The 26,784-nt window shown below is 33.5% G+C and overlaps 1 long non-coding RNA gene across 1 annotated transcript; it reads right to left on the bottom strand.

Moving 5' to 3' along the window:
• Positions 1-259: 259 nt before the first annotated feature.
• LOC139843633 (uncharacterized) lies at positions 260-4,997 on the bottom strand. Its single transcript, XR_011757661.1, has 3 exons — positions 4,867-4,997; positions 4,434-4,511; positions 260-600 (listed from the first exon to the last, which is right to left on the bottom strand). It is a non-coding gene; the product is annotated as an uncharacterized lncRNA (long non-coding RNA).
• Positions 4,998-26,784: the final 21,787 nt, after the last annotated feature.

The raw sequence follows: 26,784 nt of genomic DNA, 5'->3' as shown, positions 1-26,784 counted from the left end.
TTTCACACAAAAGTGAACTACCTTGCATTACATAGGATTGACATGGATTTACAAGCAATAGCCATATCCATTCAATTTAAACATGAAAAAACCAACAGCAATAACATTTACAAAAACCAAAACAGAAGCCTTTAAAACACTAGAGCATAGACAATATCTAGAACACTTCCATTACATTCTGTTTAGACATTTTAGTCAAACACGAATTCTTCTTCTTGCATATAGATGTATACTTTAACAACCATGTAGAACTGAAAAAACGTACAGAACTTTATTGATTAAGTTTTTAATTGTAGCGTAAATGTAGATTAAGCAGAGTATAAAAGGGTACATGTGGTATGTCTCAAAACGTTAGTGATGGTAGCACACGTCCAAATTCTATTTATTTAGATCTATCTATATCTATATTTATGTAATAATAATATGTATTACACAATTGAAAATAAATTAATAACCATGAACCTCCTAGTCACTCTGGTTTTCAACCCACTGAGAAAGCTGCTATACAACTCCCAATCTTTCAATTTAGCAATCTTACTCCAGTTTTCCTGGTTTCACATCGAGGACCGTTTTTAGCAATTGAGACTCTTTTAATCGTATCTACAAGCAAACATTTTTTGAAAAAACGTTGTTAAATAGTCGTTTATTTATGTATTAAGTTGAATCGAAAGAGTTAGTCACCGACTTATATAAGTTTCTCTTGCTTGTTATAACAAGACAGCACGCCAAGTTTGTTAATCTACAAAATAAGCGAAAATTTTCAAACAAACCAATTGATAGCCTATCATAGTGCAAGTCACATATAATAAGCTCAATGATACCCGTTCATTTAGAGTGTACCGTTTCTATTTGTAAGTACATTCGGTCACCCCGTGTTACAATGTCAAGACCAATGGTCACATTCTAAACTGAAAACATAACACTTTGACGCGCTTTTAGTTTTCTGGTAACTAAAGGTAAGGCGTTTCTTTTAGCAAATAATTTAACCGTATTGTTGTTGATTTTAGATAAGGATATGCAGCTTTGAACAATAATTGGTCGCTTGAACATAAACCTCATTTGGCCGAACCCATCTTGTCTTAGCTCCTTCGATGTTCTTAATACACTAACCCTCAAACAAGGAAAATTGTTCGTAATCCTAATTTAATGAAACTAAAATAAAATGTGAATACAAAATTCTTTACAAGTTAAGTAACCAAATAACACTCCATGAAGATGTTAGGAATTCGGTAGTGGAACCTAACAAGAACATGTGATTTACAATAATCACATAACCCACATACAACAAACGAATAAGCGATACGATAAATAAAACATAAACGACACAGGGATTTAACGTGGTTATATCCCAACTCCAAACACGGAGAAGGGTTTACTCCACGGGCGCAAACCATAGATCTTTTTCTATATTTTTCGTGCACAATATTACAGGTTACAATGAGGGTATTTATAGTGCAAATAACAAAACATGGAAAGATCTAGATTACTTGCTGAATACGAACATTGTCGTGTTTTGAGACACTTTGTCGCGTTCCGTGACAAACTACATCAAAACGTGACAAAGTGGTTCAGAACGTGACAACTTCTGACACCCACTTCTGTCATATTTGTCTCGTTTCAGTGCACTTTATCACTTTCCAATCTTGTCCCGTTTTACGACAAACATCACTGGAACACGATAAACATCACCCGAACACGATAACTTCAGCTCATTCGTTTTGATCTTCTTTGCACCCAACAATTCTCCCACTCAAATGAGAACAAAACCCAACCTTAACCTGTACTCGATCAACACTTCGACTCTTGAACGTACCCGTCTATACCGCCAAGAAAGCTTCTTGGGACACGCACAATCTAACCAACAAGTTAGCATCTTTCGATAAAGAACACTTCAACTACACTTGTCAAAACGTAATCAACTTCACCTTTTACTTGTGTTAAACACCCACAACAACTCTAGATCACCCGATTATGGAACTCCATTTGAACACCGCCGAATAAACACTCGGGACACGCCGCACTTCCACGCCATGGGAAGGAAGACTTTCGACACTCAAATAGCTGAGTAATAATCTGATCTTCGTTGCTAGCTTGGGTCATCTCTCGATTTCTGCGCCACCATTGAAGTGTGCGAGACTTCAATCGTAGGATTTTAAACAGGAGACAAAACGTCCTCAACTCATCACTCTAGACACGCCCAATCCTGTCACCGACATGTCAATGATCACCCTCATACAGAATTTCCGTTTATCACTGATTTTCCTTCCCAGCAATCAGAAAATCTGACAAACGCCCTTGTAGACTATTCATCAAGGCTCCAGTGAGAACGCAGTCACAACCTCGAAAACTACACTTTCAACTTTCCGCTTTCACGCTGGTACACTGATACTCATAGCTATGAATTTTACGAACCCATCTTCTCAATCTCAAGCACGCTCCCACTGTACGAGTAAGAAAAATAAACCGATGCTATCCGAGAAGAATCTGTTTCGTACCACCCGATCAGTTGCAAATTTCTTTGCCATTGGAGAGTAAAAACAAGTACCCGAGTATCTAATCGGAATCGACGCACTAACACTGTGAAAATCAGAGAAACATATCGCACAACCATCTCTACAACTCCCACTAGTCGTCCAACTCCCACTTACCCGATACTTCCGTCAGTTCCAAACTCACTCCAAGTTCCCGACACTCTCAACAATATCTTGAAAGCTTCAAGTTCCAGGACTTACAAGATTATCCACTCCATCAATCACCTAAGAACTCCTAATTGGTAACCCCGAAGAAAAAAGCTTGTTTGTTGAACCAAACATCACCCAAAACCTTGAGCACTGGTCGAACGCGTTCTATCCGACACCCTTCGTCAACCAATATCCTTAGTGAGAGAAGCTCTAACCCGCCTGCATATTCCACACACTTTGGAATATACAAGCAAAACCTTTGGTCGTCCCGTTTCAAAACCGCAAGCATAAAACTTCCCCGATTACTTCCACTGTCGATAATAACCCGGATGTACCCAACGTTACCCAACCATTCCCAAACCTGTGAGAAACACCCTCGTGAGCTTCCGTAACAAACCAACATCCCATAATATCCAGCTTGTATCGCCCGAAGTTTCCCGAGACAAAACCATCTCGCACTCGCGTCATCAAAACCCGAAAAGTTCACCCTGAAAACTGCCCAGATTCGAAAAAATCGTATCTCAAAAGTCAATGGTCCGATCGGCCTCAAAATTTTACAGTAACTGGATCTATGAGTCCTTTAAATACAGTAAAATTTTCAAGGCGATCCAACGGTTAACGAACCCGATATGAATTTTCTTCTGCAGCTGCGCATGAACATTCGAATTTTGCTCAATCGTTCCTTAATACGGGATAACGCGGAACAAGAACCCGATCCGTCACCCGGATCTTTCAGAAAATCTCTACGTGTATCTTCTGCAACCAAACCCTATCGAACCGACCACTTAGACTCCGTAACCCTTCGCGAATAAATCACCATCACGATGTAACCAGCGTCCCGTTTACATCATAACCCCCCAGAATCAGACCAACCCTGGTGTGATCAACTTCATGGATACATAGACATACCCCAAGTTCACCGCGATCAACTAAGTCTCTAGATCTCGACACAAGTTGCAAGACACACAACCCTAGATCTGTCGTTTCTTCTCTTGATGATAATCGAATCACCAACAATCGTATACCTGCTTTTAATTCGCCATTGTGCCCGGTCTTTAAACCTTTAGCTCTTGATACCACTTGTTAGGAATTCGGTAGTGGACCCTAACAAGAACATGTGATTTACAATAATCACATAACCCACATACAACAAACGAATAAGCGATACGATAAATAAAACATAAACGACACAGGGATTTAACGTGGTTATATCCCAACTCCAAACACGGAGAAGAGTTTACTCCACGGGCGCAAACCGGAGATCTTTTTCTATATTTTTCGTGCACAATATTACAGGTTACAATGAGGGTATTTATAGTGCAAATAACAAAACATGGAAAGATCTAGATTACTTGCTGAATACGAACATTGTCGTGTCTCGCGACACTTTGTCGCGTTCTGTGACAAACTACATCAAAACGTGACAAAGTAGTTCAGAACGTGACAACTTCTGACACCCACTTCTGTCATGTTCGTCTCGTTTCAGTGCACTTTATCACTTTCCAGTCTTGTCCCGTTTTGCGACAAACATCACTGGAACACAATAAACATCACCCGAACACGATAAACATCACCCGAACACCATAACTTCAGCTCATTCGTTTTGATCTTCTTTGCACCCAACAGAAGACTATCAAATTATAAGTCACAATAACTTACCGATATAAAAAAGTAAGTACTCGCAATAAACAGAGAGTTTTAAATAATCTATAGAATTTCTTCAAAAAAAATTAAGCAATTGATCTAACTCACCTTCGAGAACTGCAATACATGAAACTCCAAATCAACAAGTCCTGGTTACACCACTGCTTTCATCTCTTTAAATTTAACCTACAAATAGTAACTTCATCAACAAATGTTTAAATCTAGATAACAATATCAAAAGGGTTAAATCATAATCATAATTCTGCTAATAAATACCTAATACAACTGAATAATTATTTGGATAAAGTAAAATCAGCAGGAGATAATAAATTATACTACGGTAATAAAAATTGAGAAAGCTCTCATTAGGTAGCAACCTTCATAGACGACAATGATTATGAGGTGGAGTTGCAAACAAAAAATATAAAAATATAGAGGAGAATCTGTTAAGTTTAATATTACGTGTAACATTTAACATGAGTTTAATAAAAGAATAAAAGGAATACATGATAACCTCTTCAATTCAAGATGAAAAACGTACCTGATAAAATTTCAGTGGGAAAGAAGACGAATCGATGTGTGTTTTAAGGAAACAAATGAAAAGTTAAAAGTCTAATGCCAAGCAAACTGATTCGTGGAAGATAAGAACACAACGTGTCAGTAAATAAATAATTATAGTGGATGGTGTAAGTACGTGGCGTCAATTGTTAAAATTGCTCATTGGATAGTCAAAGCATGAGGTGTCCATAGTCAAACCAGGATGTGTTAATCTGAGTTGAAGCCCAATATAAGGGAAGTCAAGTTCAAACAGCAAACCACAAAAAGACAAAAATAATATTATTTGTTTAACCTTGTAGAAAAAAAAATGAAGCAATTGCTAAATGAACAACCGGGAAGAGACGAGACCGATATCATGGATGAAGTTTTGGGTGAGCGAACCGGACACCAACGCGGAGTGGGGCCAAAGTTACCAAAGTCGGCAAGTAATTCCGCATCTTCATCTTCTACCGGTCGGAGCCACCAACCACTAATGGAACCATACTACACGGCAAGTCAAATTGAACAAATCTTTCGTTTTAATAATCTTCAAGTCCCTCCCGATATTCAACCAAATTTTGGGTATCCTACCGGTACTTCCAATTCCAATACTCCGCGCCCGAGCCGTAACAATGATGATGATTTGTATGACGATCCATTTGCCGGTTTGTAATTTGTTTGGTGTGTTTGAAGACAAGTATGCTTTTGTTGGGTGTTTTTCCGGTTATTGCAAGACAATTATGTTAAGTTTAGTTGATTTGTAAACGATATTGTAGTTTTTTCGGATTTTAAAATGTATGGACAATTATTGTCACGTTTGGATATTTTTTTTAATGTTATTGTGGTATTTTGTGAAAGTATAATCTTATTTATGTTGCAGGTTTGGATATTTGAAATGTGCCGTATCGAATACGGCTGGAAACAGCAGAAACGAATTGGTCCCGAAACAGCAGGGGGCTCTCCGGACGACTAGTCGTCCAGGAAGAGTCGTCCGGGTTTTTCCCCCCTTTTCTGTTATTACTAAATAATTAATAATAAATAATTAGTATTATTTTAATATTATTTCTTTTGGGACGATATGTCGTCCCCAAGTGTCGTCCGGAAAAAGCGTTCACAAAGACAAGCGTTGAAAGTCAATGTGGGCCCCACCTTCTGTCCGGGGAAAAAAAATGCCGTCCGGAAAAACATTCCGGGACGAACCTTTCGGGACGACGCATTCCGGACGATGTGTCGTCCAGGAAGACTTTCTAGGACGAAAAATCGTCCCCAAGAGTCGTCCGGGAAGAGCTTTTTTCCTGTTGTGTTTAATGTTATTTATGTCATTAAACTATATGTATTTTTAATCATAATTTCAAATCTTAAAAACTCACCTATTGTTTGCAAAAAGTTTCGTCACAGCTTATTTTCTTTCTTTAGAAAATAGACAATACATTTGATTTAATGTTTATATAAAAAAGTTGTTATTCATGTGTATTTTACATATATAGTTATAATAACAATAACAATTTTTAAATTTTATTTTCTTTTCCATTATTAAATAGTGCTTCAATATGTTTACTATAAATTAAATCGATCAACTACCTACCCCTATTTCTTTTTGTATGAGATTGAATACCTTTGTACATAATATACATATTTTGTTGTTATATTTCTTAAATACTCGACATTTGATTATTTTACATTAAAATTTTTAAATTCAAATTATGAAGTTTATCTTATCTAATTAACTAGATAAAATACCTGAAAAAAACGGATTCAAATTTTAACATTAACTATTATCATGATTTGTTTTTATCGTTTTCAACTTCAAATATACGTTACATTGATATTAGGTTTCATGTATTTATCGTAAGTTGTAACTTATCAGGCCATGTTATTTGAATGTGTTTCGTTAATATTTATCTTTAACTTCAATTCTGGTATCAAATCTCTATACAGTGTATCATGTTGTGTATCGTTATATCGACTTTTATTTACAAGACTCAAAACATGTCAAGGTTAACTTTATGCCAGATATTTTATATTCAGTTTTTTGTGATTACAAGGCCTGCTAGATAACTGCAATGAGCTGAATTTTTTTTTTTTTTTTTTTGTTCATAGTTGGTAATATGCATGATGCATTTGGTATTTGGAATGTGCAGGAGTCGCTCAAAATGAAGATATCGGTAACCACCGCTTATATAATTATATAACCACTCCATTTTTACACGGTGACGTCTGGTTTCTGCTCCCCTATTTGTTGGTAACCACCGCTCTAATAAGTTGGCGCCGATATCTGCCCGTCTATGATTTTGGTTGCGATTCATTCTGATTTTTTCCTTTTGATACATGTTGCCGAAAAAGCAATATTATCGCCGTCGTCGCCGTCGTTGTAACATCCCGCCTTTTTCCGTTTACCTTTCCGTCATACTATTTTAAATTCCGTTATGTAATTATAACATCTCCCGTTGATACGCGTTTTAAATTATCTCTTTTAGGTAATTCACGCACCCGAATGAAACTAGAGAGACCAAGCTTGCCAAAGTGCCAAACCTTTGACTAGGTCAAAGGGCCAACACCCTTTCTCATCCATTCATTCTATCCATTTCATTTTTCCTTTTCATTTAATACTTTCAAGTATTCTCTCAAATCTTCAAACAAAGAACTCATCATCCATCCAAGATCTAACAAGTGTTTTTCAAAACAAATTATATATTTGGAATCCTTGCAACTTCCTCTTCGATTCCATACCGATTTCATTTCATTTGGGTAACTTTCTAAAATCACTAGATTTTGTGTTCTTGATGTTTTTAAGTTATAAAGTTGTTAATTAGTGTCTATTGTGATGACCCGGGAATTTCCGACCAAATTTAAACATAATCTTATATGATTCGACTCGATAAGCAAAGTCTATTAAACCGAGTCTCATTATGTTTGAACTATTTCATGATAACATTTGACCTTTAACTATTTCCGACGATTCACGAACCTTTAATTGTAACTAAGAATGTAAATATAAATAATTATATATAAAACTAATTATATTAGTATTAATGAACTATTAAGTAATTTTGTTATTATAAAAGATAACATTTAATAACTAAAGATTTTCATTTTGAATATATATAGTATATTGTATATAAATGATTCAAACATATTTTACCAACGTTATCAAAATATTAAATGTACAATGTTATACTTTGTAGTTAATTGTTTAATATACATAATTAATCATCTACTCAACATTTAAAACATGATTTTATATATATGGTAGTATACATATATACATAAATATAACTATATATATATATATATATATATATATGATTTTATACATAATTATTATATTATGTATATGTAGAAATTTATAATATATCTATGATGAAATAATGTACTATTTTAATAAATATATATAATACTTACATATATAAAACATTTATATTTTTCATAATTACATACATAAGTATAATATAATTAGTATGTAAATAAATATTATAATATATTTATATTAAAATGCATAAATATATAATATTCAGTATATGTTACAATACATATTACATAATTATTAAATATTACATAATAATAGATGATATTAATAAATTAAATTTAAATACAAATATAGTTGTTGTAGTAATGTTATTTGTATCGTCAAATATCAATATTTGTATTCATAATATCACTTTATATCATATAAAGATGAAATTGGATGTATAAATTAGATTATTATTACTAATATTATTATTATCGATAAAATATTAATATTATCATAATTAGTATGGTATTATTATTATTATTATTATTATCATTTTTACAATTATTATTATCATTAATATTATATTTATCATTATTATTAATTTTATTAATATTATTAGATATTAATAGTATTGTTATTATATATTATTATTATTAATTAAAAAAAGCAGTAGGGATCTATATTATACGCTTGACCTCTGTATCCTTTATCTCTATTATTATTATTTTTTTTGTTTCTTTCCTGCTCCCAACTCGTGAACCTGTGTTGACATTTTCTCCATTTTTTATCAACCGATCTCTATTATTACAACATGATTATGTATAATTGCAAATCAAATAAAAAGGAAATCCAATGGGATTAAAGAGCACAGCGATATTTTTGTTTTCTTCTTCTCTGCACGCTCCAATTTTTTTTTCTCTTAATTCAATTTCGAATAAAGTTTCAAAATCTAAAAATGCAGAAAGGTTAGAAATCTTTCTTTGAATCTATCTGCAAAATCTCAACTCTCAAATCTTTATATCGATCTTGAATTTTGAAGTCAAAGTTTAGTTTAAAAAAAGTCAACAATTGTTCTTGAGACAAATTCGCGTTCGTGTATATGTTTCTGATCAAATTGACGATTCCAGTAGTTTTTATACATGTTTAGAAAACTATTTCGTGTTATAAACATTATCTATAATGTTATCTATTACGAAATCAATTTTTTTTGTTTTGTTCCAAGAACCGACGCTGCAGTAGGCCTTAGTGTTTTTTTTTTTTATTTTAGAACCCAAATTATTTTTTTTTCTGTAATGTTTTGAAGCTTTAAAGGGAACCCCGATTTTTTATTTTTTTTTGGTTATTGATGTTTTGTTGAATCCATGAGACTTGTGGAGAAGAAGAGGAATAGAAGAAAAACAGTTTATATATAAAATTTAAATTCGATATTAGTACAGAGAATCAGAATTGGTGGGATGGTCGAGAGTGTTTGCGTGTGAGCATGTGGTCACGAGATCGAGTCCAGAGGACGGTAGTTTTTTTTTTTTTTTGAAACTCTTTTCATGTGAGGTAGTTTTCTTTTCTAATTTTTTTATTGTTATTATATATTAATTATTATTAGTATTATTATTATTATTGTGATTGTTTTGATTGTTATTGTTATTGTTATTATTAGTATCATACTTGTTATCATATTTGAAAGTATTATAGACATTACTATTACTATTATTATTATGATAGGTATTAATAATATTATTATTAGTAATAAACTTATCATTTTAGTATTTTATCATCATTAGGATTATGATTATGATTATCATTATTATTATTATGAAGGAAATAAAAATATATTATTATCATCAATATTAGAATTTGTACCGGTTTATAAATAATAGTATCATCAGTACATTTACAATTAATAATATCATATTTATCAGTATCATCATTAATATTTACTAGTATTATTATGATTATCATTTATCATTTTATAAATATTAGAACCCTTATTATTAACATAAGTATGGTATTAGTATTAATATTATTTTAGAGTTATTATTATTAGTATCATTAACAGTTATCATTTTCATTTTTTTTTGCTATTAGTATTATCATTATTAATAAAATTATTATTATTATTAGTAAATCATTATTATCTAAATTATTATTTTAACAAATAAATCTTTTGTACACTATATATATACTTATGGTATATACTAGGATTGTATTAATAATTCACATAACAAACTAATAAAATTTCATAAATACAATACTAACCACAAATATATGTATATAAATATATTAATGTCACTATTTATATAAACGTAAATCATTATAGATATATACATAAAATCGATATATATATATAAAATATAACTTAAAATATAATATAAGTATACGTTTTAAAATAAAGGTTAGAATAAATTCTACAAAACTATAATATATAAATAATACATATTAATAAATGAAATTTTGTAACTTACATTATACGTATTAATATATACACAATTGATATAGGTTCGTGAATCCGAGGCCAACCCTGCATTGTTCAATGACGTCATATGTATTTTTACTACAAAATACAGTATCGTGAGTTTCATTTGCCTTTTTACCCTTTATATTTTTGGGCTGAGAATACATGCGCAACTTTTATAACTGTTTTACGAAATTGACACAAGTACGTGAAACTACATTCTATGGTTGGATTATCGAAGTCGAATATGCCCCTTTTTATTAAGTCTGGTAATCTAAGAATTAGGGAACAGACACCCTAATTGACGCGAATCCTAAAGATAGATCTATCGGGCCCAACAAGCCCCATCCAAAGTACCGGATGTTTTAGTACTTCGAAATTTATATCATGTCCGAAGGAGGATCCCGGAATGATGGGGATATTCTTATATATGCATATTGTTAATGTCGGTTACCAGGTGTTCAATCCATATGAATGATATTTTTGTCTCTATGCATGGGACGTATGTTTATGAGAAATGGAAATCTGAAATCTTGTGGTCTATTAAAATGATGGAAACGATTGTTTAAGTTAAACTAATGAACTCACCAACCTTTTGGTTGACACTTTAAAGCATGTTTATTCTCAGGTACGAAAGAAATCTTCCGCTGTGTATTTGCTCATTTTATAGATATTACTTGGAGTCATTCATGGCATATTTCAAAAGACGTTGCATTCGAGTCGTCGAGTTCATCAAGATTATTATCAAGTCAATTATAGTTGGATATATTATGAAATGGTATGCATGCCTGTCAACTTTCGATGTAATGAAAGTTTGTCTTTTCAAAAACGAATGCAATGTTTGTAAAATGTATCATATAGAGGTCAAGTACCTCGCGATGTAATCAACTGTTGTGAATCGTTTATAATCGATATGGACTTCGTCCGGATGGATTAGGACGGGTCTTCACAGTTGGTATCAGAGCGGTGGTCTTAGCGAACCAGGTCTTGCATTAGTGAGTCTAACTGATAGTCGTTAGAATGCATTAATGAGTCTGGACTTCGACCGTGTTTGCATGTCAAAAGTTTTGCTTATCATTTAGTGTCAAAAAATTATTTGCTTATCATCCTTAAAGTCTAAGACACGTCTTACTGCCTTTATTGCATAGACAGTGTATAGTTAAATTCATATCTTAGCGTATCTGTTATTGTTACCTTTGTCTGACAGCTTCCGTAGATTCCTCCATAGCTTATGGGATTTTAGTATTATATATGCTTATGTAAATTATGTATTGCAGGGTACTAATCTACATCCTATAATCTATTTCTTATCGAAAATCCTTCATCTGATCGTACGAGATGAATCCCTCAACCAGTTCGAGTCCATCAGATTTCGATAGCTATTTCGATAGTTATTCCGACAGCTATTTCGATATGGATTTCCACTCGAGCTCCGAAAGCAGAGTAACCGGAATGAATCGATCAATTAGCCATCATCTATTCTGAATGAATTGGAGATGGGTTCGTAGTCGACTTAATCAATGGAAACGCGAAGAAGGCGATCATTTCCACTAACCAAATTCACCTCTTGACAATGAACCTAAAACGTTTACCGGCGAACCTGTTCGAGACACCATTTTCTCTCTCATTTCCAAAGTATCTCATCACGATCATATACTATCTCAGATTCTAAACCTCATTCATCCGCTCGTCCGAACCGACAATCATCCCGGTGTAATAGAAGAAGTTAACGAACTTCGCGCATAAGTTGTAGTCTTGGAAAATATGGTGCAAAACGTACCAGCTTCATCCAAATCACCGGCACCAACAGTACCACCAACAACCCAAATTTCAATATCACATGCCTCAACATCTCAATCTATACCTCGAGTATAATCATCATTCTACATGACATTCTACATCAGTTATCTTCGTTCGACATGGTGATTATGTAATCTCTAATGTTTTAGAGATTATTTATTCTAGTTCCAACTGAAAACTAAATGAGTTTAATATCATGTTAACTCATTAAATTCATGATTACATCTGAAGAAAATATATATGTATATATGTTTTCATAAAGATTGTAATTAAAAATTCTTTTGTACAAACTGTTAATAATAAAAATATTTTAACGGGTAGGTAATACCCGAGGAATATTTAAATTTCACATTAATAAGTTACACTGTATATTCTTCGAATCTGATTCAACAGTTATTCACTATCCTATTTACAACCACCGGGATACTTATCCGTTCACCAAAGAATAACTATTTTTATTCAAATTCAATTTCATATTTGAATTTTGACCTATCAGAATCCAACAAGTGGCATAATGAAGAAATAATGGACACAATAAAAATTGATTAGAAACAGACTAATTAACAATATTGAATTTTATTAAGAAACCACGCTAACAAAATCCTAGCTAACTGTTCCTAGCTAACTGTTAATTCCGTATTACATTTTATTTATCGCAATTTATTTATCGCAATTTATTTATCGCAATTTATTTATCGCAATTTATTTTATCGCAATTTATATTCTCGCAATTTTATTTATTGTCATTTAATTTCTGTTATTTACTTTACGCACTTTATTTATCGTCATTTAATTTCTGTTATTTATTTTACGCACTTTAAATATCGGGACACGTATACAAGGTTTTGACATATCATATCGACACATCTATATATATTATTTGGAATCACCATAGACACTCTATATGCAGTAATGATCGAGTTCTCTATACAGGGTTGAGGTTGATTCTATAATAATATATATACTTTGAGTTGTGATCGAGTCTGAGACATGTACACGGGTCACGATACGTATTAATTAATTCAAATATTATATATTAAACTATATATGAATGATTGCACTGTCAACTGTGGACTATCGACTGTGGACTAATAACATTGGACAATTAAAATGAATTAAAATATTGAATATAACATATGAAACTAAACAATTCTTCAAGTTTGCCACTTGATTTCGTCTTAAACCTCATTTGTATCTTCACGATTACATTCTGCGTTCAAACCTTTCATGATTCTTGAAAACACCTCAATCGATAGGATGAATCAACCGCACTTTATCTACGGAAGGAAAGATTTATGCATATAGTTATGCACCTGAGAAACTCTCGGCAATTGTGTAAAAGTTCAACACGTAGCCGCGTCAGATCCTTTGGCATTTATTAACAAAAACAACTTTGCGATCCCTTTTCAAAATTAGCCAATTTTGTCACAGCTCCAACAAGTCAACTTCGACTTTTCGTACGAAACAACCTTATTATAACGTTTATATATACGCGTGCTCTTTTATTGTTACCAGGTAACCTTTCATATTCCATCATATTACCATCAGCGTTTAATCATCTAAAAACACAATTCTCCTGAAACCACCTCGGATTAATAACCGATGATTCAGATATCATAGCATTAAATGCAGAGGAAACAGAAAAATGGTAGATGGTCTAAACGGACAAAAGTTTGATGATAAAGAAAGGAGTGTTAGGAACGCTCGATAGAAAATTGGGTATTGAAAAACAGATTGAGTTACCCATGAAGGAGACCAAGGACAAATACAAGGACCAAATCCTATATTCAAAGGATTCAGGTAATTCTGGATCCGTTGAAATCTTTAGAGAATATCTTGCTCCGAAGTCATGTTAAAATCTTGCGGAAAATCTTTCTCCATCAACCGTCGAACTTAGAAATTCCAAAATATCATCATCAATATCTTTGATATTTCTGAGGATATTTTCATAAATATTCTCGTCCGAAATTATATACCTCTTCGTGCTTCCTGTGTATCAATATATTGGAAACATTCAATAGAAAATATAGTGCCGAAAAGCAGATTATGCGAAACTATGAAGAAAGCCGTGGATAAATCACAAAGAATAAGTTTGACTTCAAAGAATCCAAATAATTCAATGTCTGCTAAAGTCTATAGTGAATAACTTGCTCCTTACTCTAAACCCTTGCAGACAATAGTTTCTATCATCCTATGATCTTAGATATTCTGAGATATTATCGTACCTTTCATTATAAATATCCTCCATATTTCTGGAGATATTTTTATAACTATTCTTATCTGAAATCATTAATCTTTTCGTGCTATCAGTATTACATCATATAGAAACTGTTAGTTTCTATATTCTGTAAATTTTCAAGCTTAAAATATGAATGTTATTGTAGTAATGATGGGAACTAATGCATGAGTTAGTATAATATAATGACACTTGATCAACGTGATTATATTACAGTAAGTCATGCTGAGTTTCTAAATGAAACGTGATGATTCACAGATCATAACGTCATCATGTGCCATGTTACATAACTCTTTCATCCTACTTAACTCCGTAACAAATCAAGAAAATGTATTCTTGATGGTTCTATCTTCCGTGATGTTGATAAATTTGAAAATCAAATCGTGCTATCACGTTCCTTCATGCTTAGAACATTATAATCATTCGAAACTCTATATCTATAAATTCTGGACCATTATTCGCTTGACTTGAAGTCGGGAAGAGAAAACAAAAGCATAGAGCTTTGAAATATAAGGGAGAATATAAAGTCCGATAACAACACATAAATTACAAACCGTGTATATCAATGTTTATCGCAACATAAAGACACGGGAGAATTAAAAACATTATAATCCCGAGGGCGAAGTAGAAGAAAGCAGATTCCTCTGGTGGAAGTTGGAAAAGGAGAATGATTGTTGCGATAGTAAGGATGAGGACAAGAATCAAAACTGGATTAATCATTTTCAGAATCTTTTGGATGTATGAACTAAGAAAGAAAGTATAAGAATGGTGAGAATAATGGAAAGGAAGAGCTTAATTTATACTGGAAATATCAGACGTAGTAATCGGGGCAGATCACCGTATTTAATTAAAGAGATCTTAATTTCCATAAATCCCGAAGAATCAGATTTTATAGATCTTCAAGATTTTCTTTAAATTCCTTAAATTCCGGAATTCAACCAAGGCAATGTCAAAAGTTAAGACGCGCCTTATTTTCTAAATTCAAACCTGACTACGTCAAAAGTTAAAAACAAATCTTTGTTTCTCATTTCATCCTTTTGTGAATAGCTTCATTCGCACTCTTCGAATAATCGAATTATTTTTATCCATATTACTCAATGATGATAAAACTCAAGTTATCAACTCATATTCGTCAGGAAAACATATTTATTGTTAGCTATGACGACCTCACTCAAATTTCGGGACGAAATTTCTTTAACGGGTAGGTACTGTGATGACCCGGGAATTTCCGACCAAATTTAAACATAATCTTATATGATTCGACTCGATAAGCAAAGTCTATTAAACCGAGTCTCATTATGTTTGAACTATTTCATGATAACATTTGACCTTTAACTATTTCCGACGATTCACGAACCTTTAATTGTAACTAAGAATGTAAATATAAATAATTATATATAAAACTAATTATATTAGTATTAATGAACTATTAAGTAATTTTGTTATTATAAAAGATAACATTTAATAACTAAAGATTTTCATTTTGAATATATATAGTATATTGTATATAAATGATTCAAACATATTTTACCAACGTTATCAAAATATTAAATGTACAATGTTATACTTTGTAGTTAATTGTTTAATATACATAATTAATCATCTACTCAACATTTAAAACATGATTTTATATATATGGTAGTATACATATATACATAAATATAACTATATATATATATATATATATATATATGATTTTATACATAATTATTATATTATGTATATGTAGAAATTTATAATATATCTATGATGAAATAATGTACTATTTTAATAAATATATATAATACTTACATATATAAAACATTTATATTTTTCATAATTACATACATAAGTATAATATAATTAGTATGTAAATAAATATTATAATATATTTATATTAAAATGCATAAATATATAATATTCAGTATATGTTACAATACATATTACATAATTATTAAATATTACATAATAATAGATGATATTAATAAATTAAATTTAAATACAAATATAGTTGTTGTAGTAATGTTATTTGTATCGTCAAATATCAATATTTGTATTCATAATATCACTTTATATCATATAAAGATGAAATTGGATGTATAAATTAGATTATTATTACTAATATTATTATTATCGATAAAATATTAATATTATCATAATTAGTATGGTATTATTATTATTATTATTATTATCATTTTTACAATTATTATTATCATTAATATTATATTTATCATTATTATTAATTTTATTAATATTATTAGATATTAATAGTATTGTTATTATATATTATTATTATTAATTAAAAAAAGCAGTAGGGATCTATATTATACGCTTGACCTCTGTATCCTTTATCTCTATTATTATTATTTTTTTTGTTTCTTTCCTGCTCCCAACTCGTGAACCTGTGTTGACATTTTCTCCATTTTTTATCAACCGATCTCTATTATTACAACATGATTATGTATAATTGCAAATCAAATAAAAAGGAAATCCAATGGGATTAAAGAGCACAGCGATATTTTTGTTTTCTTCTTCTCTGCACGCTCCAATTTTTTTTTCTCTTAATTCAATTTCAAATAAAGTTTCAAAATCTAAAAATGCAGAAAGGTTAGAAATCTTTCTTTGAATCTATCTGCAAAATCTCAACTCTCAAATCTTTATATCGATCTTGAATTTTGAAGTCAAAGTTTAGTTTAAAAAAAGTCAACAATTGTTCTTGAGACAAATTCGCGTTCGTGTATATGTTTCTGATCAAATTGACGATTCCAGTAGTTTTTATACATGTTTAGAAAACTATTTCGTGTTATAAACATTATCTATAATGTTATCTATTACGAAATCAATTTTTTTTGTTTTGTTCCAAGAACCGACGCTGCAGTAGGCCTTAGTGTTTTTTTTTTTTATTTTAGAACCCAAATTATTTTTTTTTCTGTAATGTTTTGAAGCTTTAAAGGGAACCCCGATTTTTTATTTTTTTTTGGTTATTGATGTTTTGTTGAATCCATGAGACTTGTGGAGAAGAAGAGGAATAGAAGAAAAACAGTTTATATATAAAATTTAAATTCGATATTAGTACAGAGAATCAGAATTGGTGGGATGGTCGAGAGTGTTTGCGTGTGAGCATGTGGTCACGAGATCGAGTCCAGAGGACGGTAGTTTTTTTTTTTTTTTGAAACTCTTTTCATGTGAGGTAGTTTTCTTTTCTAATTTTTTTATTGTTATTATATATTAATTATTATTAGTATTATTATTATTATTGTGATTGTTTTGATTGTTATTGTTATTGTTATTATTAGTATCATACTTGTTATCATATTTGAAAGTATTATAGACATTACTATTACTATTATTATTATGATAGGTATTAATAATATTATTATTAGTAATAAACTTATCATTTTAGTATTTTATCATCATTAGGATTATGATTATGATTATCATTATTATTATTATGAAGGAAATAAAAATATATTATTATCATCAATATTAGAATTTGTACCGGTTTATAAATAATAGTATCATCAGTACATTTACAATTAATAATATCATATTTATCAGTATCATCATTAATATTTACTAGTATTATTATGATTATCATTTATCATTTTATAAATATTAGAACCCTTATTATTAACATAAGTATGGTATTAGTATTAATATTATTTTAGAGTTATTATTATTAGTATCATTAACAGTTATCATTTTCATTTTTTTTGCTATTAGTATTATCATTATTAATAAAATTATTATTATTATTAGTAAATCATTATTATCTAAATTATTATTTTAACAAATAAATCTTTTGTACACTATATATATACTTATGGTATATACTAGGATTGTATTAATAATTCACATAACAAACTAATAAAATTTCATAAATACAATACTAACCACAAATATATGTATATAAATATATTAATGTCACTATTTATATAAACGTAAATCATTATAGATATATACATAAAATCGATATATATATATAAAATATAACTTAAAATATAATATAAGTATACGTTTTAAAATAAAGGTTAGAATAAATTCTACAAAACTATAATATATAAATAATACATATTAATAAATGAAATTTTGTAACTTACATTATACGTATTAATATATACACAATTGATATAGGTTCGTGAATCCGAGGCCAACCCTGCATTGTTCAATGACGTCATATGTATTTTTACTACAAAATACAGTATCGTGAGTTTCATTTGCCTTTTTACCCTTTATATTTTTGGGCTGAGAATACATGCGCAACTTTTATAACTGTTTTACGAAATTGACACAAGTACGTGAAACTACATTCTATGGTTGGATTATCGAAGTCGAATATGCCCCTTTTTATTAAGTCTGGTAATCTAAGAATTAGGGAACAGACACCCTAATTGACGCGAATCCTAAAGATAGATCTATCGGGCCCAACAAGCCCCATCCAAAGTACCGGATGTTTTAGTACTTCGAAATTTATATCATGTCCGAAGGAGGATCCCGGAATGATGGGGATATTCTTATATATGCATATTGTTAATGTCGGTTACCAGGTGTTCAATCCATATGAATGATATTTTTGTCTCTATGCATGGGACGTATGTTTATGAGAAATGGAAATCTGAAATCTTGTGGTCTATTAAAATGATGGAAACGATTGTTTAAGTTAAACTAATGAACTCACCAACCTTTTGGTTGACACTTTAAAGCATGTTTATTCTCAGGTACGAAAGAAATCTTCCGCTGTGTATTTGCTCATTTTATAGATATTACTTGGAGTCATTCATGGCATATTTCAAAAGACGTTGCATTCGAGTCGTCGAGTTCATCAAGATTATTATCAAGTCAATTATAGTTGGATATATTATGAAATGGTATGCATGCCTGTCAACTTTCGATGTAATGAAAGTTTGTCTTTTCAAAAACGAATGCAATGTTTGTAAAATGTATCATATAGAGGTCAAGTACCTCGCGATGTAATCAACTGTTGTGAATCGTTTATAATCGATATGGACTTCGTCCGGATGGATTAGGACGGGTCTTCACATCTATGGCTCAAGTTAATATGAATATATGATTTATATGTTCGATTTTGTTATTTGAAGTAACTAGCATGAACATAAACTTTGGTGTGTTTGATTTGGTGATTTGGTTGTTGAATGATGTTAAAATGTTATAAATGCATGTATTAAATGTGTTCCTAACATCAATAGTTTCAATTTGATGTGTAGGTTGTTTTAGAAAACTTCATAAACATGATTAGTGATTTTGATGTTGTTGGTTAGGGTTTGATAGAATTGAATGTGAACATTAAATGCTTTGAATGACATGAAATGTTATTTGTAAGTGTTAGGTTGTATTGTATGCTTGATCACCTTCGAAACGGCATATCATTCATGTAAATTTGTTGCCGAATCATCGAATTTCATTTATGAACTTGAATGCATTTAATGAGGAGCTTTGAATATGATTTTTGTTGTTGTAAAAGTAAATGTGATTGATGAAATGTGTTTAGTTGTTTTCCTTGTCAAAATACCTTTCCGATGATATAAGATACATGCTTTGGTTGTTTGCGGGTCATAAATGGTGATTGTTTGAAGTTAGGTTCGTGCATAAAACTTAAAAACTGCCAGAATTCTCTGCACAGGTAATGGCGCGGCGTGCCATATACCTGCGCGGCGCGCCAAAGTGGGCTGTCCAACTTTGTCAATTTTCAAAAAATGTTTGCTATGCTACGCACCTCCGATTCACATGTAACTTGTTCTAACATGCTCATATATGATTAAAAACCTCAGAAAATAGTTCGGGACCCGACCCGAACGTGTTGACTTTTTCGTTGACTTTGACCGACCAAAGTTTGACTTTTTGTCAAACTTAACCAAATGATTATGCAATCTTTCTAACTTGTTTCTATACTTGTATCTTGCATGTAACTTGACAATTTGATTCACATGCTACATAATCGAGTCGTATTGAGCCATAGGACTAATTGAACATCTTTGACCAATCGTGACTATCGTTATTGATACAACCTAATTGTTTAGGTCGAGACTAGCATTGTTCTTGCACACGTTACTTGTTGGAGTAAATTTACTTTCCTACACTCAAGGTGAGATCATAGCCCCACTTCTCAAATACTTTTATACTTTTAAAATCGTGGGATGAGAAAACATATACATTACATACTTATATATACTTTTCACATGTATATATATACTTTTCATACTTTGATACTTTGAATACTATACGAAAGCAAAGATACATACGAGTTAGAACGAAAATCCTCAAGTCCAATTATCATTAGTTACACTTGTAGAGTGTAAGCGAGAAATTATGTTGTGTGGCCATGCGGGTTTGACGAACCCTCATTCAGATGAATGAAACGTACTTTCGATGTATAGTGTAGGTTCTAACACTATTATGCAGAGGTAAGATTCAGTTAAGTTTGATAATTGGGTGCTCGTGATACAAACACATCTTTTGAGATGTATACGCTTGATAAACGATTTATACTAAACCTTGTGATACAAATATACTTTATGCATACAACTATGATTTCACCAACGTTTTCGTTGACAGATTCTTTTATGTTTTCTTAGGTCCTTGAATGCTTAATGATACATGCTTCCGCTCATTCTTTTTGATACTTGCATTGGATGTCGAGTATACTTGCATACGTGGAGCGTCTTTTGACTACTTTCAAATTGTGTCGCATATGTTTCATTGTACTTTAAACTTTGTTATGTAACTAGTTGTCGAACTACTTTGTAAACCTTGAAACATCCATACTTATGAAATGAATGCGACATGTTTTTCGGTCAAACGTTATCTTAAAGACTTATGACCATGTAATGGGACCTACGTAGACGGCGCCGTCAAACATGATTTGGTTGGGTCGCTACAGATGGTATCAGAGCATTGGTTGTAGGGATTTAGAGTTCATTGGTGTCGACCCCAAGTCATAGGGTACATTGGTGAGTCTAGACTACAATCGGCATATAGACTTGACGTAGGAATTACTTGACTACTTGTGCATTTATACTCGAACTCTCCTACTCATATCTATCCTTATTCTACCTTAATCTCACGTTGACTAATTTAATTGACACGCCACCTTGACTTAGTGAAATAATGTCGAATGCACATATGAATTAGGGTAATATAATTTTCGGGATTATATTACGGTGACTCATATGAACGTTCCGATATTATGGCATAAAGAATTTAAGGTGAGTCAAGGAAAATTTTCTCTCTATCTTTATTCCATATCATGATTAGTATTATTGAAAATACTAATCAACGGTAATCTTGTGTTTTGAAGGAACAATGCCTCCTCGTCACGTGCCACGCCATGAGACTCCCGAACAAGCACTACAACGAATGGTGGCCACCGCCGTAGAGGTGGCAATGGCCGGTCACTCCTCCAACAACAACGATAACAACAACTAAGGGGCCGGTAACTCTAGCAAAGGGTGCTCCTACAAAGCTTTTATGGGGTGCAAACCTCACACTTATGATGGAACCGGGGGACCGGTTACTCTCACTCGATGGTTCGAACAAACGGAGGCCGTCTTTAGCATAAGCGGTTGTCGGGATCAAGACAAGGTCAAATACTCCACTCACACTTTCGCCGGTGTCACCCTCACGTGGTGGAACACCTATGTTCAATCGGTGGGTACCGATGAAGCTCATGCCCTCTCTTGGGCCGATTTAAGGGAGAAGATGATTGTTGAATACTTCCCTCGTGAAGAAACCCGAAAGCTCGAACAAGAGCTAAGAACTTTGAAGGCGGTCGGAAATGATCTCAAGGCCTATAACCAACGCTTTGCCGAGCTATCCTTGATGTGTCCTAATCTCGTAAACCCCGAATCTCAAAGGGTTGAACTCTATATGGATGGTCTTCCAAAGAGCATCAAACAAGGTGTGATGTCCTCCAAACCCGCTAATCATCAAGCCGCTTTGAACATGGCCCGCCAATTGATAGAAACGGTGGATGAAGTAGTAGTGTCGGCTCCTAAGGCCGAGGATAAAACGGGCGGCAACAAAAGAAAGTGGGAGCCCTCTCAATCAAGCAACAACAACAACAACCCCGCCAAGAAGCCTTTCACTCCCGACGGTAAGAAAGGTTATGCCAGAACTTTACCGTTTTGCAACAAGTGCCACAAACATCATTTGGATGAATGTGGAAAGCCGTATTGCATCAAGTGTCAAAAGAGTGGCCATTTGGCCCACGAATGTAGAAACACCACTCCCGTTGCTCAAAAGGGGCCCAATGCACCAAGACCGAGTGTTTGCTATGAATGTGGCCAACCGGGTCACTATAGAAATGCATGCCCGAAGAAGAAAGCCAACCCCAACACACGCGACCGAGCTTTCAACATCAACATCGAGGAAGCCCGGGATGACAATGAATTATTCACGGGTACGTTTCTTCTCAACAACACTTATGTTACTTGTTTATTCGATTCAGGTGCCGATAAATGCTTTGTATCCAAGACTTTGATTCATTCTTTTAGTACTCCACCACTCCCACTAGATACCACTTATACCATTGAAGTGGCCAACGGGAAACTATTGAGTGCCGACACATATTACCGGGGGTGTACGTTAAACATTTTGGGTAATGAGTTTGAAATTGACTTGATACCTATGGAACTAGGAAGCTTCGATGTAATAATCGGTATGAATTGGCTAGCCAAAATGAAATCTTTCATTCTTTGTGATCTTAACCCAATCCGAATTCCTATCGAGAATGGTGAACCTTTGATTGTTTATGGCGATAAGAGTTGCACCGGACTCAACCTCGTTTCGTGCATTAAAGTTAAAAAACTACTCCGTAAGGGTTGTTTTGCGATCCTTGCTCACGTTAAGAAAGTCGAGTCCGATGAGAAGTATATCGATGATGTGCCAATTGTTAGTGACTTTTCCGATGTATTTCCCGACGAATTGCCGGGTCTTCCACCTCATCGACCGGTTGAATTCCAAATCGATCTTATTCCGGGAGCCGCACCCGTAGCACGTGCACCATATAGACTCGCTCCATCCGAAATGAAAGAATTACAAAGTCAAGTCCAAGAACTACTTGATCGTGGTTTTATCCAACCTAGTCATTCACCTTGGGGCACTCCGATTTTGTTTGTTAAAAAGAAAGACGGATCCCTACGAATGTGCATCGATTATCGTGAACTAAACAAATTGACGGTTAAGAACCGATACCCTCTTCCTCGCATCGATGACCTCTTTGATCAACTACAAGGGTCTTGTGTATATTCAAAAATCGATCTCCGCTCGGGTTATCATCAATTAAGGGTTAAGGGGGAAGATATCTCCAAAACCGCTTTCCGGACTTGTTATGGTAGTTATGAATTTCTTGTAATGCCATTTGGTCTCACTAATGCACCAGCGGTGTTTATGGATCTTATGAACCGCGTGTGCAAATCGTATCTCGATAAGTTCGTTATTGTATTCATAGATGACATCTTGGTCTATTCTAAAAGCGAAGAAGAACACGAACAACATCTCTGACTTGTGCTTAAACTATTGAGACAAGAACGACTCTATGCCAAATTCTCCAAGTGTGAATTTTGGTTGAAGGAAGTTCAATTTCTTGGTCATGTTATAAGTGATCAAGGTATTAAAGTCGATCCATCAAAAATCGAAGCCATTAGTGACTGGGAGACTCCTACTACTCCTACTCACATTCGTCAATTTTTGGGTCTTGCCGGATACTACCGTAGATTCATCAAGGATTTCTCTTTGGTTGCTCGTCCTCTAACCGCGTTAACTCACAAGGGAAAGAAATTCATTTGATCGACCGAACAAGAATCCGCATTTCAAATCTTGAAAACAAAGCTAACCACCGCTCCTATCTTGTCACTTCCCGAAGGCAATGACGATTTTGTTGTATATTGCGATGCCTCGAAACATGGTTTTGGGTATGTATTGATGCAACGAAAGAAAGTCATTGCTTATGCTTCTCGACAACTCAAAATTCATGAACAAAACTACACGACACATGATCTCGAACTCGGAGCCGTTGTCTTTGCACTAAAAATGTGGAGACACTATCTTTATGGAACCAAGAGTACTATCTTTACCGATCACAAAAGTCTCCAACACATCTTCGATCAAAAGCAACTAAACATGAGATAACGAAGGTGGATTGAAACCTTAAACGATTACGATTGCGAGCTTCGTTACCATCCCGAAAAGGCAAATGTAGTAGCCGATGCCTTGAGTCGAAAAGAAAGAGCGGTGCCTCTTCGTGTACGAGCTTTAAACATTACCATCCACACAAACCTTAATAGCCAAATTCGGGTAGCCCAAGATGAGGCTCTCAAAGATGAAAACGTTTCACACGAGCTCTTGAATATTCTCGTCTCTCGATTCGAAGTTTGGGAGACCGGACTTCGATATTTCGCCGGAAGGATTTGGGTGCCTAGATATGGGGACCTACGAAGTCTTATTTTAGATGAAGCCCATAAGTCACGATACTCGATTCACCCCGGTGCCAATAAGATGTACCATGACCTTAAACAACAATATTGGTGGCCGAACATCAAAAGGGACGTAGCTACTTATGTTTCCAAGTGTTTGACATGTTCCAAAGTCAAAGCCGAACACCAAAGACCATCCGGGTTACTTCAACAACCCGAAATCCCGCAATGGAAGTGGGAAAGGATAACGATGGATTTTATCACCAAACTACCAAAAACGACGGGCGGTTATGATACCATTTGGGTTATTGTTGACCGTCTCACCAAATCCGCACACTTTCTCGCCATGAAGGAGACCGAAAAAATGGAGAAACTTGCACAACTTTACATTAAGGAAATTGTAGCCCGACACGGTGTACCTTTATCGATTATCTCCGACCGAGATGGCCGTTTCGTTTCTAGATTTTGGCGTACATTACAAGAAGCGTTGGGAACGCGTTTAGACATGAACACCGCATATCATCCCCAAACCGATGGATAAAGCGAACGCACAATTCAAACCTTGAAGGACATGTTACGAGCTTGCGTGGTTGATTTTGGAAAAGCTTGGGACAAGCACTTACCTCTCGCCGAGTTCTTTTACAACAATAGTTATCACGCGAGTATTAAAGCCGCACCTTTTGAAGCGCTATATGGCTGAAAATGTTGTTCACCTCTTTGTTGGGCCGAGGTAGGCGACGTACAAATAACCGAACCCGAACTCATCCACGAAACCACCGAGAAGATCGTACAAATCCGAGATAGGCTTCGGACGACCCGGAGTCGTCAAAAGTGCTATACCGACAAAAGATGCAACGACCTCGAATTTCAAGTCGGTGACCGAGTAATGTTAAAAGTCACGCCTTGGAAAGGTGTAATTCGTTTTGGAAAACGTGGGAAATTAAATCCGCGGTACATTGGTCCTTTCGAAATCTTGGAGCGTATTGGAACCGTTGCTTATCGTTTAGATCTTCCGCCTCAATTGAACTCTGTTCATCCTACCTTCCATGTATCTAACTTGAAAAAGTGTCTTGCCGAACCCGATATCGTCATCCCTCTCGAGGAACTTACTATTGATGACAAACTTCATTTTGTGGAGGAACCGGTTGAAATTGTGGACAGCTCCGTCAAGACATTGAAACAAAGCCGAATTCCGATTGTTAAAGTCCGTTGGAACGCCAAAAGGGGACCCAAGTTTACTTGGGAAAGGCAAGACCAAATGCAAAAGAAATACCCTCACTTGTTCCCGGTTCCGGAAACGCAAGATCCCGAGGAGGAAACAACGATTACTACGCCTGCTTAAATTTCGGGACGAAATTTCTTTTAAGGAGTAGGTAATGTAACATCCCGACTTTTTCCGTTTACCTTTCCGTCATACTATTTTAAATTCCGTTATGTAATTATAACATCTCCCGTTGATACGCGTTTTAAATTATCTCGTTTAGGTAATTCACGCACCCGAATGAAACTAGAGGGACCAAGCTTGCCAAAGTGCCAAACCTTTGACTAGGTCAAAGGGTCAACACCCTTTCTCATCCATTCATTCTATCCATTTCATTTTTCCTTTTCATTTAATACTTTCAAGTATTCTCTCAAATCTTCAAACAAAGAACTCATCATCCATCCAAGATCTAGCAAGTGTTTCACAAAACAAATTACATATTTGGAATCCTTGCAACTTCCTCTTCGATTCCATACCTATTTCATTTCATTTGGGTAACTTTCTAAAATCACTAGATTTTGTGTTCTTGATGTTT

The sequence above is a fragment of the Rutidosis leptorrhynchoides genome, chromosome 4 (genome assembly GCF_046630445.1).
Source record: "Rutidosis leptorrhynchoides isolate AG116_Rl617_1_P2 chromosome 4, CSIRO_AGI_Rlap_v1, whole genome shotgun sequence".
Taxonomy (NCBI): domain Eukaryota; kingdom Viridiplantae; phylum Streptophyta; class Magnoliopsida; order Asterales; family Asteraceae; genus Rutidosis; species Rutidosis leptorrhynchoides.
This window is presented reverse-complemented; position numbering and strand designations above follow the sequence as displayed.